Genomic DNA, 18,871 nt, shown 5'->3' on the forward strand with positions numbered 1-18,871 from the left:
ATAATCCTGAGCTATCTGCGAGAATTTACAAGGAGTATTAAGCCTGTGAGTGATTATTTGGGACTGGGCAGTTGGGACAGGAAATATCCATTTACATTTTCAGGGTACAAGTGAAAGGTGATAAAAATCTGTTTTTACAGAAACTAGAATGTTGCAGGAATCAGAGCAGCCTGCCCAGCAGAACTGATTTTGAAAATAAATATAGGTCTTTATATCCAAGTCATAATATATTTCATCTATTTGAAACATCAATCTACATTCAGTGTATCTAATTCTAATAGTAGCCAATATTATTATTGAATGGGGAATATTGTTCTCATTCTTCCCAAAAGTGGGCTTCTTCTTTGGTCTTGCTGACTATTCATTGGAATTATTGCATATCTATATTTTTACAGTGCATGTGGCCCATTCTTTACTTGGAAGACACATTGCATCAGAACACATGAATAGTATGCAACAGGGTCTCAGGAGCTGCAGGTTAATGTGAGTCTATGTTCTATGTATTGGTCATTCCAAAATGCCCCAGATAGCAGTCTGTCAGGTGCACAAAGGTCGCTTTGAGGGTTATAGATAGAGAACTGTGAGAGCTAATCCTCACTCAGTCTGCCCCTTGAACTTAACCATATTCAAATAGTTCTGCGAAGCAATTGAATCCAATGGGGTAACTCAATATAAAACAGAAAGACCTAATCATCTTCACAGAGTACTAAGAAACACATGAGCACAATGGTAATAATTGTTCACATTATGTTATGATAAATGAAAATGTTTTTTTGCTTAGACATTATCTTTGGAGGTCCTTCCCTACTCCACACACTGTCCTATCAATATATCCCTGGGAAAGTAGAATAAATCTTCTGGTTTAGTACAACTCAGAAATGAAATCCAAGAACTTGTCATAATGGTAGTGATTGATCTCCTACACTATTAAGCAGGACAGATTCTAACATCAAAATCAGAAGTTCAGAATAGGCTGAATCAAGAATGATCAAATGCTGGGAGTGGTGAAGCCCAGTTCAGCCCAGGGAAGGCCTCATAGTGATAGCCTGGGGAGAAACAGAGACAGAGATATAGAAAAAGACAGAGACAGAGAAAAACAGAGAGCACAAACATGAAAGACAGTGTCCTGGAACCCCTCTAATCTAGGTTGATGGAGCAATCTTGAGCGATTAAGAACACATCCAGAATCAAGGCATTTTAAATAAGGAAATACCTTAAAATGATAAGAAAATTAAGAAATAACGGAGATTATATTAACATTGACAAAATTCAGACTTTTAGAGAATAATACTTTTATTGTCTAGCTTGAACAGAAATCACAAAGAACATGCTAAGGAAAAAGCTGTGTTTAAAAACAGATTGTTAGGTGGGGTGCAAATGACATACATTTTAATGACTATCTCATAAGCCAGATTGCTGTATAATTTATCACAGAATATATTTTCAAATATACACATACACAGCTATAACTTTAAACAGGTGACCTGATTCAAGTTTGTTTGTTTTGTGGGCATTTCCAGAGATGGCTCAGTGGATAAAAGACTTGCTGTTTAAGCATAAGGACTGAAGTTCATCCCTCAGAACCTATCACCCATATAAAAACTGGTCATCCCATTAGAATCTTAGCACAAGGAAGCTAGAGTCAGGAATTGATTCCCCAAGGCTGAGACTGATACCGCTAGTGAGCTCTGCATTCAAGTGAGAGGTTGAGACTCAATATTTAAGCTGGAGAGAAATTGCAGAAGATGTCTGATGCCAATCTCTGGTCTTTGAGCATGTACTCACACATGTGCATAGGCACCTTCAGTTACACGTGTGAGCAGGAATGTAAACACTCACATCATTCATACACACACACACACACACACTCACACACACACACACATACACACACACATGCATGTGTGTGCACATGCATGTGAGTGTTCGCATGTGTGCTTGTTTGGTATACCAATCAGAATAATTCTAAGAACCTCATTTGTAATATTTCATATGTTGACCATCACCATAAACTTAATCTCCCCACATATGGAAATCTTGCCCATGTCATCATGCACTGGAAGGTACACTTGGCCCATGTGTGCTTCTGATTCACTTCACACATTCACAAATCTGATTCCTCACACTTAACTAAAAAAATGAATCTGATTCATACTAAATTAAGAAAATGAGCTTTTATTCATTTTCTTCAGCGTTGCTGTAAGTGAGCCAAAAGAAAGAGAGAACTCTATGTTTTTCCTTCAGAAAAATGAGACTGCTCCATTTCTCCAACTAAGTCCTGCTCTGATTGAACTTACTTTGGTTTTACTTAGATTTGAAATGACTGATGAACAACCAGATTGTTTCTCCTATACTAGTAAGACCACTGCCCATGGCACACTGGCCAAGAAGGCTTTGGAATCACAGGTACAAAAGGAGGCTTTATTTCTTGCAGATTTTTTCTCTCTTATAAAAACTGTAAGTGATAGTGGAGTTAGTGTGAGCTTGGGCAACATTTTTCACTCAAATTGAATTTTATCTCCTATAATTTGACCTGGGAAAAAACAATAGTGATGGAAATTCTACCAAGTCAGATTAATTCAGGGGTCAAGAAATTACAGAGCAGGATAGGAGAAGTTAATGAATCTTTACCATGTGAAGCAAGGTAAGAAGGTCCTTGGAGAGGCCATGAGCCTGGTGGGGAAGTCATGGGTGGTTTGTTAATGACATGAGAGTTTTGAAATTGAATTCATCTTGAAGACTCAGCTGCTTGGGACAAATCATTTGTAAGGCAATTTTGCTATTAATATTTTCATCCTGTTTTATTCTATTGATAAACCATATACTTTTTTATCACAATAATTTTAAATTTAAAATGAATACCTAGTAACTGCATTCATTCATCTAATTTTCACCCATCAAGGCAGCCTTCGGTTTTCTTCCTTTTTCCATCTGAATAGCTAACAGGATTCTGAGCTAGACAGCTCGAGACTGAGAGCAACCAAAATATTGGTGGTTCATATTGGAGTATGGTCTTCCTTTAGTTATTTGGGCAACCACTTGTTTATTATTTATTTATTTTAATAACATACTCTCCTGCCTGTAGTACACAGGGTCTCATCAGCTTTATTCCTCTACTTAGTGTTGCAGCAGAAATATCAGTGTGGAGATCATAATGGAAAGCCCACATTTACTGGTCTGACTCTGAGAACCAGTAAAATAAACAGTAGAACAAAGAGGCAAACCTTTTTCTTACTGGAGCACAAGGATGTTTTGTGTTACTATGAGAATAAAGCTTTTTATAATTCTTTGAATTGTCCACCCAATATAAAAAAGCTGACCTGCACACATGGTTATTTGGAGGCAGCTGACATAATTCCTTTCTTTCTTTCTTTTTTTTTTTTTTGGTTTTTCGAGACAGGGTTTCTCTTGTGTAGCTTTGCGCCTTTCCTGGAACTCACTTGGTAGTCCAGGCTGGCCTCGAACTCGCCTGGCTCTGCCTCCTGAGTGCTGGGATTAAAGGCGTGCGCCACCACCGCCTGGCGATGTAATTCCTTTCTCACCTTCTGTTTTCTAAATTTCCAATGAACATTTCTGAGGGACCAAGATACCTTATGCCTCGGTGTCATTTTCTTGTATTCATGATCAGTGCTTTGAACTACGTTTTTGGTGCTCATCTATTTTGCATGGGTAGAGACCTCTGTCTAACACTGCTCATACACGTCACACATCAAGCATATGGTTGGCCTAAAGCAAATCAGATGAGTTTTTGGGAAAACACCTAGCTCCACCTCCAAACTTTCCATATATAGAAAGGAACAGCAGTGGCAGAGCAGAAGTGATAGTCTTACTACCTGAAAAATCACAGTCAGAAGGTCTTACAACGTTATCCTTTCAAAGTTTATTAACTTCAGACACACAAACCAATGACATTAATTGGCCTATCCAAAGCTACAGTCCTGTTCTCAGCATTCTAGGTGTGTGTAAGCTTTTGTTGGGAGTTGGTTGTTTGGCTTTCCTTAAAAACATCTTAAGCTCACTCTTTTCATTTCCCTTTTTCTTTTTTGCGTGGTATTATCATAGTTTGGTCACTTCGCTGCAGTTGAATTGTTTCTTTATGTAACATTCTTTCTTGCCGGTGTCCCCATTATCCCTGCCTTGCAGCTTCCTGGATCTTTTACTGGTGCTTTCCTTTGATCCTCTAGACGGGCCCTGGCTGCTTCATTCGTCAGTGAAGAAAAACTGAAAACATAGCCCGTGCTAGTTGTCAAGCCCTGGGTTTACCTCACAAAGTCCCCAAGTGGAGCTACTTACGGACAAGATGTGGCATGTTTCAGTTATCCCTTAGTTCCCAGCCCATCTTCATCAGAAGGTAATTTATATAATGACATTTAATGTAGGCTTTGACAGGTAAAAGTTTCAATGTCTGCAGCCCAGTTTACAAGGAGATAGGAAGATAATTTTTACTGATTTAAAAATGCATGTGTTTAAAGTTTTTAGTAGATTTCTGGGTTTAGGGAGATTTCAGAATTGTGATCTGTGAATATCTTTATTGTCACAATAACAAGTAAGGGTCTGGTACAAGGCTCTTTCTGTATAACCTTGAGAATGAAGTACTATGGGTCCTTGAGTTTAAAAACAAATTTCATTTCATCAACTAACTCCTGGACAACCCCTAAAACAAGAGATTTAGTTTGCCTTAATTTTGGTTTCATATCTTTAAAATGTTGAAAAATTGCATCTTAAATGACTCTTTAGCCTTGATATGAGGGCTTTCTCCATGTCTTATTGTATCTTATTTTGTCCTGTCTGGCTGTTTTCTCTTGGAGACTTCATCTTTTTGAAGAGAAAATGAAGAGGGAGTGGATCTAGGGGAGAGGGAAGTGGGAGATGAAGCTAGGTAGAATGGAGGGAGGGGAAAAACTGTGGTTGGAATGCATGGTATGAGCAAAGAATCCATTTTCAATTAAAAAAGAAGAAATTAAACATACTACCACTCTAGTGCTCATGAACAAATGAAAATACTTTCTTCATTTTGTAGCTGTTGCTGTTATTGGATAGCAGTAGAGAATTTGAACAAATTTGGAGCTTTGGAGCTAGGATTTAAATTTTTATTTATTTTTTCCTTAAATGGTCTCTGATGAATGAAATCACTAGATTGAATTTTAAATAACAAATTTATCATTTGAACATTAAAATCTCATGTTACTTCCATTAATAAAAAATCTATACTAAGAATCTTCAAAACAAATAGAACAAACTGTTGTTGATTAACTTTTTTTTATTAATTTTTAAATTTATTTTATATACAAACCACAGTTTTGAGTCCCTCATCTCTTCTTGTTCTCACCCCCACCTTCCTTCCATTCCCCCAACCACCACCCCCATCCTCTCCTCCTCCATCTCTATTCAGAAAGGAAAAAGCCTACCATGGGAATCAACAAAGAATTATGTATGAAGTTGAGGCAGGACCAAGCTCCTCCCCTCTACATCAAGGCTGAAAGTGGTATCCCACCATAGGGAATAGGCTCCAAAAAGCCAGCTCATATGCCAGGGACAGGTCCTGGTCCCATTTCTAGGGGCCCCAAAGACAGACCCAGCTACACAACTGTCATCCACATGCAGAGGGTCTAGGTTGATCCCACACAGGCTAGCTATTGTTCTAGTGTCCGAGAGCTCCCACAGGCTCAGGTCAGCTGTCTCTGGATTTCCCATCATAATCTTGACACCCCTCCTTGCTCATATAATTCCACTTCCCTCTTTTCACCTGGACTCCTGGAGTTTTAGCCCAGTGCTTGGCTGTGGATTTCTGCATTTGCATCCACCAATTACTAGATGAAGGTTCTATGATGACAATTAGGGTAATCACCAATCTGATTACAGGAGAAGGGCAGTTCAGGCACCCTCTCTTACTATTGCTAGGAGTCTTAGTTTTGGGTCATCCTTGTGAATTCCTGGGAATTTCCCTGGCACCAAGTTTCTCCCTAACCATATAATGGCCCCCTCTATCAAGATATCTCTTTCATTGTTCTCCCTCTCCATCCTTCCCTCAACTCAACTATCCTATTCCTTCATGTACCCATCCCTCATTCCCTTCCCCTATCTCCCCCTCTCCCAGTTAACCCAGGAGATCTCATCTATTTCCTTTTCCCAGGGTGATCCATGCATTCCTCTTAGGGTCCTCCTTGTTACCTAGCTTCTCTGGAGCTCTGAATAGTAGCTTGGTTATCATTTGCTTTATATCTAATATCCATTTGTAAGAGTATATACCATGTTTGTTCTTCTGGATCTAGGTTACCTCACTCAGGATGATTTTTTTCTACCTTTCCATCCATTTGCCTGCAAATTTCATGATGTTATTGTTTTTCACTGCTGAGTAATACTCCATTGTGTAATTGCATCACATTTTCTTTATCCATTCTTCAGGTGAGGGGTATCTAGGTTGTTTCCACATTCTGGCTATTACAGATAATATTGCTATGAACATAGCTGAACAAGTGTCCTTCTGGTATGATTGAGTATCCTTTGGTTGTGTGCCTCAGAATGGTATTGCTGGGTCTTGACATAGATTGATTCCCAATTTTCTGAGAAACTGCTATACTGATTTACAAAGTGGTTGTACAAGTTTTCACTCCCACCAGCCAGGGAGGAGTGTTCCCCTTACTCTACATCCTCTCCAACATAAGCTGTCATTAACATTTTTGATCTGAGCCATTCTGACAGGTGTAAGATGGTATCTCAGAGTCATTTTGATTTGCATTTCCCTGATAGTTAAGGATGTTGAACAAATCTTTAAGTATATCTTGTCCACTTGAGATTCTTCTGTTGAGAATTCTCTGTTTAAATCTGTACCTCTTCTTTTAATTGGGTTATTTGGTATTTTGATATCTAGCTTCTCGAGTTCTTTATATATTTTGGAGATTAGCTTTCTGTCACATGTGGGGTTGGTGAAGATTGTTTCCCATTCTGTAGGCTGCCATTTTGTTTTATTGACTGTGTCCTTTGTCTTACAGAAGATTTTTAGTTTCAGGAGGTCTCATTCACTAATTGTTGATCTCAGTGTCTGTGCTACTAGTGTTATTTCAGGAAGTAGTCTCTTGCACCAATGCATTCAAGTGTACTTCCCATGTTTTATTTTATCAGGTTTAGTGGCTGCCATCCAGTTATGCCAGCACCATTTGTTGGAGATGCTTTCTTCTTTCCATTGTATATTTTTGGCTTCTTTGTCAAAAATTAGGTATTCATAGGTGTGTGGATTTATGTCAGTCTTTGATTATATTTCCTCAGTGTGTTTGTTTTTATGCCAATGCCATGCTGTTTTTATTACTATAGCTCTACAGTAGAGCGTGAAGTCAGTGATGATGATACCTCCAGAAGTTTCTTTGTTGTACAAGGCTGTTTTAGCTATCCTGAGGTTTACCCCCCCATACGAAGTTGAGTATTGTTCTTTCAAGATCTGTGAAGACTTGTGTTGGGATTTTGATGGGGATTGCATTAAATCTGTAGATTGCTTTTGGTAAGATTGCCATGTACTATGTTAATCTTACCTATTTAAGATGATGGGTCATCTTGCCATTTTCTGATATCTTCTTCAATTTTTTTCTTCAAAGACTTAAAGTTCTTGTCATACAGGTCTTTCACTTGTTTGGTTTTGAGTTACCCCAAGATATTTTATATTATTTATGGCTATTATAAAGAGTGTTGTTTCTCCAATTTCTTTCTCAGTCTGTTTATCATTTGTATATAGGTGGGCTACTGATTTATTTTTTTAGTTAATCTTATATCCTTTCACATTACTGAAAGTGTTTATCAGCTTCTTGTTTTAAGCTCCAGCAATATCCAGAAACAAATAATGTAAATGTTTATTTGTATAAGTGTGTGACTATTTAATATATTTGATGTTAGAACTCTTTAATGTGGGACTCAGTACTTTGTTTACTTATTGGAAAGTCCAGATTATATGTACACAAATTCAATAGTAACAAGATGAACAGTTCCTTTTCTTGTTCAATGCATTAAAATCCATCTACTGAGCAGAGGTTCCCTTTATTCTGGTTTTCCCTGATCATAGAATAGAGCTAGGGCTGGAGAAGATAGACTCTCTGGGAGAAAACCAGTCATTTTTCACATCTTCTCTTCCACTGACTTGTGAGCTTTTGTGTGTGCAAAGGTACCTTTCTGAGTAAGCCAGTGTAACACTTTATGTCTACTGGCCAAATTTCCAATTTTGTTAATCATGTATCTTACTTCATTGAGATTTTTTTCCTAACATCTTTGGACAGCACTTAGCAGCAAGTTAGACACAGTTAGCTTTGAATGTTGAAAGCTGAAAGGAGTTTATAATTCTTTAATTACTTTATAAAGGCTTCAGGTGAAGGCTGTCCACTGGGGTCATATTTAACCCTCACTACAGGACTAACATTGAGATCCTGCTAATACATTTTTCTTCAGTGGGTGTTGGGGGTGATGAAGCTGATATGGCTGAGGGCTTCACTCAGTACCTCTCCTCTAAGGAGCAAATGTTTCTGTGTGAATGTACATGTGCCTCTTTCCAGAACATGTTATATTTTATGCAATAATATAAATATTGCCCAGAACTGATTAACAATTGAATTCTTCCTTTTCAGAAATACTAAAGAAAAGCTCCTCAGATAAAGCTTTGAAAGTTGGAATTTACTCAATGTGTGTTGTCTCAAAGGCTGTTCATTTCTGGAAAGCTGGGGGATAAATGAGTTACCTCATTCCAACACCTAGGCACTGGTAATCCCCAACTCATATCAGTCTTTAGGGACATTTTTTTCTTAAAAAAATTTGAATCCCTGTTTCTAAATATATTTTATTGAGTGTCAAATACCAACATATTTTGATTCAAAAGTGCTACCTAACTCATAAATCAAACTATTTTTGAACAAAATCTTCCCCAAATCCAAACAGCTCCTAAATTCATCTTGCTTTCACTGAGATTCAAGTCCATTAGGCACAAGAGAAGATAGACCATCCCACTAATGTGTTCCTGGGTTTTGCTGAGAATATTCCATCTCTGCAGAGGGGATTGGCTGTCTCAGATAATTTTCCTAAATGGGATGTTATTGTTGTCTTAATTTTCACATGTTCTCCATTAAGAGGTTTGCTTTATTTACGAGAGTCATCTATGTGTTTTGCAATGGCTCCTACTTAGCTCCTAAGTACAAGCTGGTTGCACTTAAATATTGATTTAAGTCCATAAAGTCCTGATGGTTTGGGTGTTGTCTTCATTCACTAATTTTACTTTCTAGAAACTGAACTAAGAAACTTCACTCTGTCATCTAGATATATATATCATGTTCCAATTGTTTATCTTTCCATCATCTTCATATCTATTGCGATGTGGAAGGGAGCTGAAGTGTGTGTAATTTCTGAGGCCCTCTTAAAAACAAACATATAATTACAGAAGCATATATAATTTGAGAAATGAATCTGAGGAAAAAAACTACATTTTAAAGAAGCACTTACAGTATCATAAAATATTTAAAAATGTATCACTTGTCTGCAACAATCTTGCTACACATTTTATTCTGTATTTTTAAACATTTGAAGCATATGCTTATCATGTAGTCAAATGTGATTATTCTATAGTATTTCCATAGACTAGTAACTATATTTTCTTAGATAAATATTATTTCAGGTATTTTGTTTGGAGCATTATAGAAAATATCTCTCAGCTTATTATCTTATCATTAGTACTACTAAATGTGTTTCTTAGGATTAATATCAAATTTGGAAAAATGTTTTCCAAGATTCTTTCACATATGAGCTACAAAATACAAGGGACTTTGTCCACTAATGAATGTTAAATATTTTCTAGACCAATTATCCTTAGAGCTGTTTAGTGCTGAGGCCAGTCATCATGGTACACATATATGCTGTCTGATTTCTAACTTTGAAATGTCAGTCATTACTGGTGGGTGTGAACTGGGTGTCAAGAGTATCATAAAGTCATTCTGGATATCTGTTTACTGGTTTCTGAAATACATCCATGTGTGACTTTTACCTCATTACCTCACAGTTGAAAAAGTTACTCAGAGACATGAGGGTTGGCTTGGCTTACAGCTCCACGGAATACAGTCCATCCAGGCTGGGGAGCTATGACAGCCGCAATAGTAGATGTGGATCTCATTTCATCTGCATTCAGAGTGGTGGAAGCTTGCACTCAGCTCACTTTCTTCTATACTCACATTGGGCCCACAACTGATCTAGCAGAACTGTCCACATTTAGGATGTGTCTCTAGATAATACCTTATAGCTTATAGCATGCCATTTCATTTCATGCCATGGTAGGATTTCCAGTCAAGTTGAAATCAAGACTAACCATTACAATGCAGAAGTGATTATCAAACCTAAGCCAGAGACATGTAATTTCTTCTCACCTTCAGCATGTCTCATTCACATCATAGTGACAGAACATGAAGAGAAACACATCTGAGAGGCCTATGGAAAAGTGGGGTAAAGTAATGGCAAATATAAGCAAATTTAAGCAAGAGAAGGTAATATTATACCTTTACAAATGAAACTGTGTAGCCATATGAACACCCTGCTGGATCCTGTGCAAAGACCTCTGAATTACAAGATGCAAATGTGGGCCCATATACCTAAGGTATTTGTGACCAGAAAGCCATTTAAATAAATCTCTCCACCTATTGTTGCAGATCAGTTATTCACCTAAGTATTGGTTCTAGCTATGCAGATTTGGATAAACACCATCAGATTCAATTTGTAAAATTCAGAACCTAAGTGTGCAGAGGGGAAAACTGCTAAACAAATGGGCTGTTCAATAGGCTCTTCCCATTCAGAGTACAGATGGTTCTCCTTTCCCCTCCTTCTATGGAGAGGAGGGAGGTGCTCCTGCACAGACTCAACCACATGACAGCAGTAATGTTCTCCCTAGAGGGGCAGATTGCTCTCCTACTGCAGAAGGGTGTGTGTTTTATTCTCCAAAAATTCAATGGCAGCTCATAGAGCTCTACTAGTGTGATGGCTAAAACTGTCAACTTGACAGGTCTGGAATCACCTAAGAGATAAATACCTGAATGAGTCTTCAGAGGATTAATTGAATTAACTGATTAGGAAGAGCAGCAAACCAACATAAATATGACTGCACCATTCTATGGGCTGGGTCCTGAGCTAAATCAAAAGGAGAAAGCAAGCTGAGCACCAGAATTCATCATTAATAACAACTTTCTGACTGTGGGCATATTGTAACCAGTTAACCCAAGCTTCCATTCCCATACCTTCACTTCCATGATAGACAGTACACACATAGCGTGGGCAGAAACAAATCCTTTCTTAAGTAGCTTTGTTAGGTATTTTGCCACAGCACTAACACACGTAGCTACTGTGCATCTATGGGGCATTTATGTGGATTCTGGGGATCTGAACTCTAGTCCTCATGCTTAAGTGATAAGAACTTTATTCACAAACCATTTCTCTAGCACTCAAAAGTATCCTCCCCCATCTTTCTTTTCCTTTTTTATTTTTCTACCCTATCTTATCTGGTTGTCTTGGGATTTCTACTGTGTTAAAGACCATGATCAAAACAACTTGTGGAGGAAAGCATTTGTTTCATCATAGAGCTCTTTGGTCACACTTTATTCACTGAGGGAAGTCAGAGCAGCAACTCAAAGCAGAAGCCTGCAGGCAGGAACTGATGGAGAGAGCATTGAGAAACATTGCTCACTAGCCTGCTTTATATATATGGAGAGAGAGAGAGAGAGAGAGAGAGAGAGAGAGAGAGAGAGAGAGAGAGAGAGAGAGAGAGAGACAAAGAGAGAGAGACAGAGACAGACACACAGAGAGAGAGAGACACACAGAGAGAGACAGAGAGAGACAGAGAGAGGTTGGCACAGCTCAGAGTGAGCTACATCCTCCCACATCCATTGTTAATTAAGACAATTCCTCCAAAGACTTGTCTACAGACCTATCTTATGGAGGTATTTTCATAACTAAGTTTCCCTCTTCCCAGATATATTTAGGTTTGTGTCAAGTTGACAAAAGACAACCAGGACATCAGTGATGAAACAAAATTGGGTTTCAGGTCTTGGTGAAGTAAAGAAGAAAATCTTTAATCTGGATGCAAAAAAGCCTCCCCCCTCCAAAACAAACAAACAAACAAACAAAAATGTAGTTCACTCCTGAATGGACTTAGATCTGTACTGGATAGTTTTTCAACACCTGAAGGTGAGAAGATCAATCCAAGGAGTCAATAGAGAGTGGGACTGGAAATGCAGGAGGAAAAGAACTTAGAAATAAAATAAAGTTCCTTTTTGGCCTCTCCCTATACATCAGATTATATTCATCACCATAATGGGAAGTACACTAATTCTTTTGAATCAACAGCCTACAGAATGTGTAGAAGGGTAGAAGATGAGAATGAATGAATAAGACAAGGGGGAATGTGTTCATCTAAGAAGTCAAGTTATGTGAGTGAGGAAAAAAAAACAGACAAAAGTCAATGGAAGAGAGTAGGAGTGAATAGTTGTAGAAAGAGAGAATGCTCTGATGGCACTCTGTGAGTGCGCACAAGGACACACATGCAGGAGGACAGGAAGTGGTGTAAGGCTAGAGTGCAAAATGGATAGATACATATCCACTGCCTTAAAATGAGTCCTGCCAGTTCTCCATGAAGAAACAACACTCAGCCATGAGGTGTATTCTGGTCAACAAACTGTACTAAAGCCTAGGCTGATGAGTAAACTGATCCTAGTTCATTCCAGTTGAAGTGAAAGATGATGGTACCCATGGGGTATATGTCAGGTGGGATGGACAGAACTCCTTAACTGAACATGGAACTATAAGCATAGAAAATTGCTTTAAGCCAAGGAGTTTATTATTATTTTCTTTAATAGCAAGTGATAAACAAAATGAACACTGACATATATTTATCTTAGATATCAACTCATGTTCTTTTCATATCTTTATTTCAGTAAAGTGTAAACTACAAACATCAACAAACCTGAGTTTGTAATCCCATCACCCAAATTAAAGGCCAAGCACATACTTTTTCTCACAGCTGGAGCTATGGAAACAGATTCCAGGGTGCTTGATGGCTAACGAATCTACTCATTGAACTCCAGATTCTAGGAGAGATTGTTTCTAAGATAAATAGTGTAGAGAAGGATAGAGCAGGATACCCGATGCTGATCTCTGGCCTCTTCACATGGAGGCATATGTTAGTACAACTGCATGTGCACATCCGACAATCTCATCTCATGATTTTGTGCCAGTGTAGCTGGGACCACCGATTTCACTGTGAATCATGAAGCTGTGTCTTCTAATTGTAACAGACAGTGGTTGGCATGGGCTCTTTCCCAACTCAAGAGCATAGTTCTCTGGTCCACAGATGGTGTATAGGTAGCAAGTAACTGAGACAAATTAGGGATATAAACATTTCAGAAACTGCATGTAATAAGAAAAGTTCATTTGTAGAGTTGTTGCAAGTAATTCTTGCATGTTAAATGAATAACATTTCTTGAAAAAGCATTACTAAAAATGAAGGGGTGTCTTTCCACACAAAACAGTAGATCTTTCCCTGACTGTGTCATTGGGTACACATATGATATTTTGAGGTACAGTGGGAATCAAGATGTGGAGGCATACCCAGCTGGTGAAGTTGTCTGCATCTCGGTCTCTCTAGAGGAAATTGCCTTTCTGATCACAAACAATTTTTTTCTTTAAGTTAAACATTTCATTCTCTTGGGCGTTTGTTGCCAATGGAGACAGAAATACCACGTTCATCTGGATTTAATACATTTCACACACATCTTGTCAAGTGCACTATTTTCTCAGCAGAAGTAGGATTTTAACAGTTTTTTGTGACTTTTGACACATCATCACTTAACAAGCCTTCCTTTCCGGGACTGAGAGGAGTCTGGTGCAAAAGCTGGCTTTGTCTTGTTCACAAATGGATAAACAGATGTCATTTGTAGATTTTTCTGAACAAAAACCAAATGACATCATACAGAGGAACCACCATACAGTTTCTCTTCTTGTCTGTCTCTGTTAACCATGTTGTCTTTGACTTGAACACACAGCAAAATGATCCCGTGACCTGCTCGTTTTCTGCCTGCCTATAAATAATTACATCCAAAACATTTTTCTTGAGTATGTTCCCCTTACAATGCACAGCACTGTTACCCAGGAGAGGTTCTAAGCAGCCCCTACTTCCTACCTTGGGGTTTACTTTTGTGAATTTTAATGTATGAGCTCACTTCCTAGGAATGGTGAGAACAATGCCCAGTGAGTGAAAACTCCGTGATTTGAGGGCATTGTTTACTTTATTGTTCAAAGCCAGTGTGCTATAGCATTAAAAAAATGTAGCTTACTGAGGCAATTTAAGGTTAACTCTGTGTGGGTTTTCACTCTACATGAAGTCCAGGGGAGAGAATATAGTGTCTCTGACTTTCTCTTTTCTTTCTTTTCTTTTCTTTTCTTTCTTCCTTTCTTCCTTCCTTTCTTCCTTTCTTTCTTTTTCTTTCTTTCTTTCCCCCTTCCTTCCTTCTTTCTCTCTCTTTCTTTCTTTCCCTTTCTTTCTGTCTTTCTGTCTTTCTGTCTGCCTTTCTTTCTTTCTTTCTTTCTTTCTTTCTTTCTTTCTTTCTTTCTTTCTTTCTTTCTTTCTTTCTTTTCCTAAACTGTGGGGAAGAGTAGATGCACCTACTTTGGCAGTGGAATTGTGAAGATTAAATTCTATACAGAGGAAAAAGATATATCTCACACATTTAGAATGTGATCAGGAAATACCAATCATCATTATTATGTAAAGTGTTGCTTGATATTTAATAAAAGCAACAAAGCCATAATTAAATTCAGTATTTTAATTCCACCTATGTGTTTAAATTATCTAACTCTGTGGAAGTGTCATCAGTCTTTACCGAAGATTTTTAAAATGATAGTCTTTCTGTTGCTACTTGCATGCTTGTTGTTATGTAAGTTTTTGTTAACTGTCCTGAATACTTTATAAGTTAAAGCAATTGGCCACTATCAGTTCCTCTGTGCAGCCTTTCCTTTCTCCACTGGGTAGGAAACTGGTGAAGAAGCCATAACACATGATGACAGATTCTTGATTTGGCTAACCTAGAGAGTGCTGCTTTTCCATTCTCATTTCACCTTGTGAAAACAGCCGTGACAGTCATGTGGGGGGAAAGTGGTTTAGAAGGCTACGGAATCTCTTCACCATTGCTCAGACCCTATGTCCATACTCGCATGATTTTCTAAAATCTTCTGTTGTTTATAGCAGTAGGTGCTGTCATCAAAACTTCCTATAGGAGACTGTGTCGGCACATTAGCATTTGTTATTTCCCAGTCCCATGGTGCATAGGGTTTGAAAATAATTTTGGCTAGTTCCCATTTCACACTGTCATTTAGAATTGTAATAAATGGGGTCACTGATAAGCACTAGGTCTGGAATAAATCAGGTTGAGAGTTTAAATTTCATGGCACTCTGAAAAAAAAGAGAGAGATGAAAAACAAATCACATGGCATAATATTTGCTTTTCTAAATTTTTCATCTGTCTTATGGAGAAGAATCTTTTTAATATTTTGAACTCTCCTGAATATGCGGGTACAGAATTGTAGGTATGGTGTAATAGCGATTTAATGACTATTTTTCAATATGTGAATATTTCTTGGTATCTTCTGTATCTCTATGGCCAGCTCAGCCTTGGGTTTCTTGCTGAAGATGTGTTTGAAGTTCTTATCAGTTCAGGGGTAGACACAGAGGTAGGAGTTCCTAGGTAATTTGTCAGGAAGTTGCATGCACATAATAACACTGTTAATTTCTTGCCCTAGGCAAGAGTAATCTATTCTATCACTTCATTATTAATTCCCACTACCTGGCCTGGAATGCAAAGATTTTCTGGAAATTGAGCATATATCTATTTAAACATTTTCTCTCACTCAGCAAGTTCTATCAATCCTTGAAAGAAAAATAGGAATTTTGCTGAGAAATTTAGAAAGATATACCAAATATTCTAGATCAAAGTAATAAATGAACATGCAAAATGGTTTAGGCAACATGCATTTCTTTTTACCTCAGTTTAATGCAGGTGGTGAGACTGTAGGGAAGGAAGGAGTCTAGGGAGATTTGGATTTGATCTCTCATCTTAACAGAGATTCCAAGGTCACTGTGGAGTTTTTCCTGTCTCCATTCATCCATGTACACAGGAAGTGATTATGGACTGTGTTTCATCTCCTTGTATAGACCATTCCTATGGCTGCTACTGCAAAGAAGTCTAAGAAACACTATGTATCTTCCTTGAAAATTATGAAGCAGCTTAAGGACAACATTCATCATGCCTCAGGCTGGCTTTGGACTCCGGTTTTCATTTGTGCTGTTTTTTTCTGATGGTATTCCTCTAAGTACCTGTGGATCTCATGTTTGTACTTGGCTTTCTTCTTGAGAGTGCCATTCTCTATATATGTCAATTCTTCTAGGAATGACGTACTTCTCTCAGGACATATGAATTGTTTTAATGTATTAGTGCAGCATTTTGATTACACATACATATTTTTTCTCCAATTTGGAAAATAGGGTTTTGTTACATACAGGGAGCTCCAGGGATTAAATGATTGTTGCAGAGCCCCTGAGTCTCTGATAATACCTCACCAACATTCCTGGACTATTGAAGCGTTTCACAGATTGCCTTTCTACATTTGTTGAATTTTAAACATTGCAGAACCTGTCTTTTGCTAATAAGAACTTATCAGCTTAGCTCATTTGCATAGGAAAACTAAATATGCAGTTAATTTGCACATTTAAAATGTATAAAAAAGCATTTTCCCTTGCACACCGGGGGGGCTCTAAGTTGCACAAATAAGAAACTTTAACTCAAAGACAACCAGAAAAGCCCATGGATATACAAATAGGACTAATTGGTATTTGGTTTATAGCTACATGCTGACAACGATTAAGTTAATTATAAGGCACATAGTGCTAAATTACCATCTTTTTCATCCCATTTTCTGTAATAGCAAGTGCCCCAGAGAGGTTCTGGTTCAAACTCTAGTTAGTCCAAACAAGAATGGAGTTGAAACCATTCCTAAGTTAACTAGTTAACACATTTTGAAATAATTAATATCATTTTCAGAGAAAATATAAGAAGATCAAGAAAAGATGTAGTTAGTTAAATGATCACAAGATCTCCAAATGTTTTGACCATATTTCAGTCTTGAAAAAAAAATGAAATGACAATGCCGTGTTCTAAGGCAGTATTTTGTGAACAGGTTAGGGTTAGTTTGTTTTGGAAGCAATAAGGCCAGTATCTATTGGTCATGTAGGAGAGAAATTAGACTTGAAGTCAAGAAGCTTAGATTGCTAGAAGAAAGCTGGAAAGTACAATAGGTGGCTACAGAGCAGGTTGTTTGTAAATTAAAAAACAGTGTGTTAACCATGTAGATAATAAATTTGTCCTTCGAGCTTTAAAGAGCAAAAATGGTTACCACCAAGACCTTTGTTTCATTTTAAATTACAAGAGATTTATTCCCAAGTGGTTAATGAGACCATTTCACTTGGATTTATTGAAACCATATGAGAATTCAAATCTATTCAACCAATGGAATTTACCAGAAGCAGAGAGAGAAGAGCAATTTCATGTTTTTGGAAGAAACAGTTTTTAGAATTGGATTTCTTGCTCTGCTTGCAGTATTGTCTTTCCAAAGAAGATCTAGTCCAGGCATCTGTACTGTGTAAGCTTTGGACATCAATACCCGAGAAAAGCATGACCAGAGCAAATGAGCATCCTCACCGATACCTGAATATGAAACATCAGAGGAAGGGGCTCTTATATTTATTCTTGCAGAAAGGTTTGTTGAATTTATAACAATCACATCCTTTTATTGAGCCCTAACATTTTCTGAATACACACATCATTCATGGAGTGACAAAAAAATCAGAGTTGTTTTTTTTTTTAAGGTAAAAAAGAAGATAAAGGCAAATATGAAAGCAAGTTGACCACTTTTCCTTTCATTTTTGCTTCTTACTTCCTGTATTAACCTTGACCAATTATTAACCTGAATGTTCCATAAATAGTAACTCTAAAATGAAGTACCTCAGCAATTAGTGGGGTGGGATTATACCCGTTGGGCTGAGCAAGAGGCAAGACTGGAACAATTTGCAGCTGTTGCATTCACAAATTTTGGAGAAGATACAGAAAAAATGAAAACTATGCCAAACCACAAAGATTGATAGCACTCTGTTCTCCTTAACTTATAAAATTCCATTTGCTTCAACTGGAGAATTACTGATGTTGCTAAGGCACTGTCTCATACCCAGTATATGCATAAAGCCTAAAATCTCTTTCTGAAGCGCATACATTGTAATGATCAAGTTATCAGGACAGAAGTAGATGAGGAGTACTTTAATGATGTTATTTTCTTTTTCTTTTTCTTTTTTTGTCCATTCCCTTCTTCATGTAAGTGCTGGGGGCCTGCAGTCATATATGGCTAACACTATTGATTTATAAGGCAGCTTTAAATTTGTGTGAGCTTATGAAGCCATGAATGTTGAAACCATTGAAGTGCAATTTATTTAGATTGGCAGACTACCAATGAGAGTCTCAGAATTTACCTACTGGTGTTCTAAGGCTGCTTAAGTATTAATAATTTTATTAAGAAGTTAAGACCACAAACACACCATTCCCTTAAAATTGAGGTAGATTATTAAAAATACACAAGATAAATTTTCATGTTTATTTTTTTCATGCTACAAGAAAGGTAAACAAACAAACCAACAAATAAAGCTCCATTTTACTCATAATAAATCACCATAAAAGACCTGGGGGGTGAATGTAGAACTTGAGGTGTGTGGAAAAGGATTAAGAGGAAGGAAAACGGCATCTTCACTAATTACATTCTGTCCTCAAAG

Source organism: Peromyscus leucopus, chromosome 6 (genome assembly GCF_004664715.2).
Source record: "Peromyscus leucopus breed LL Stock chromosome 6, UCI_PerLeu_2.1, whole genome shotgun sequence".
Lineage (NCBI taxonomy): Eukaryota > Metazoa > Chordata > Mammalia > Rodentia > Cricetidae > Peromyscus > Peromyscus leucopus.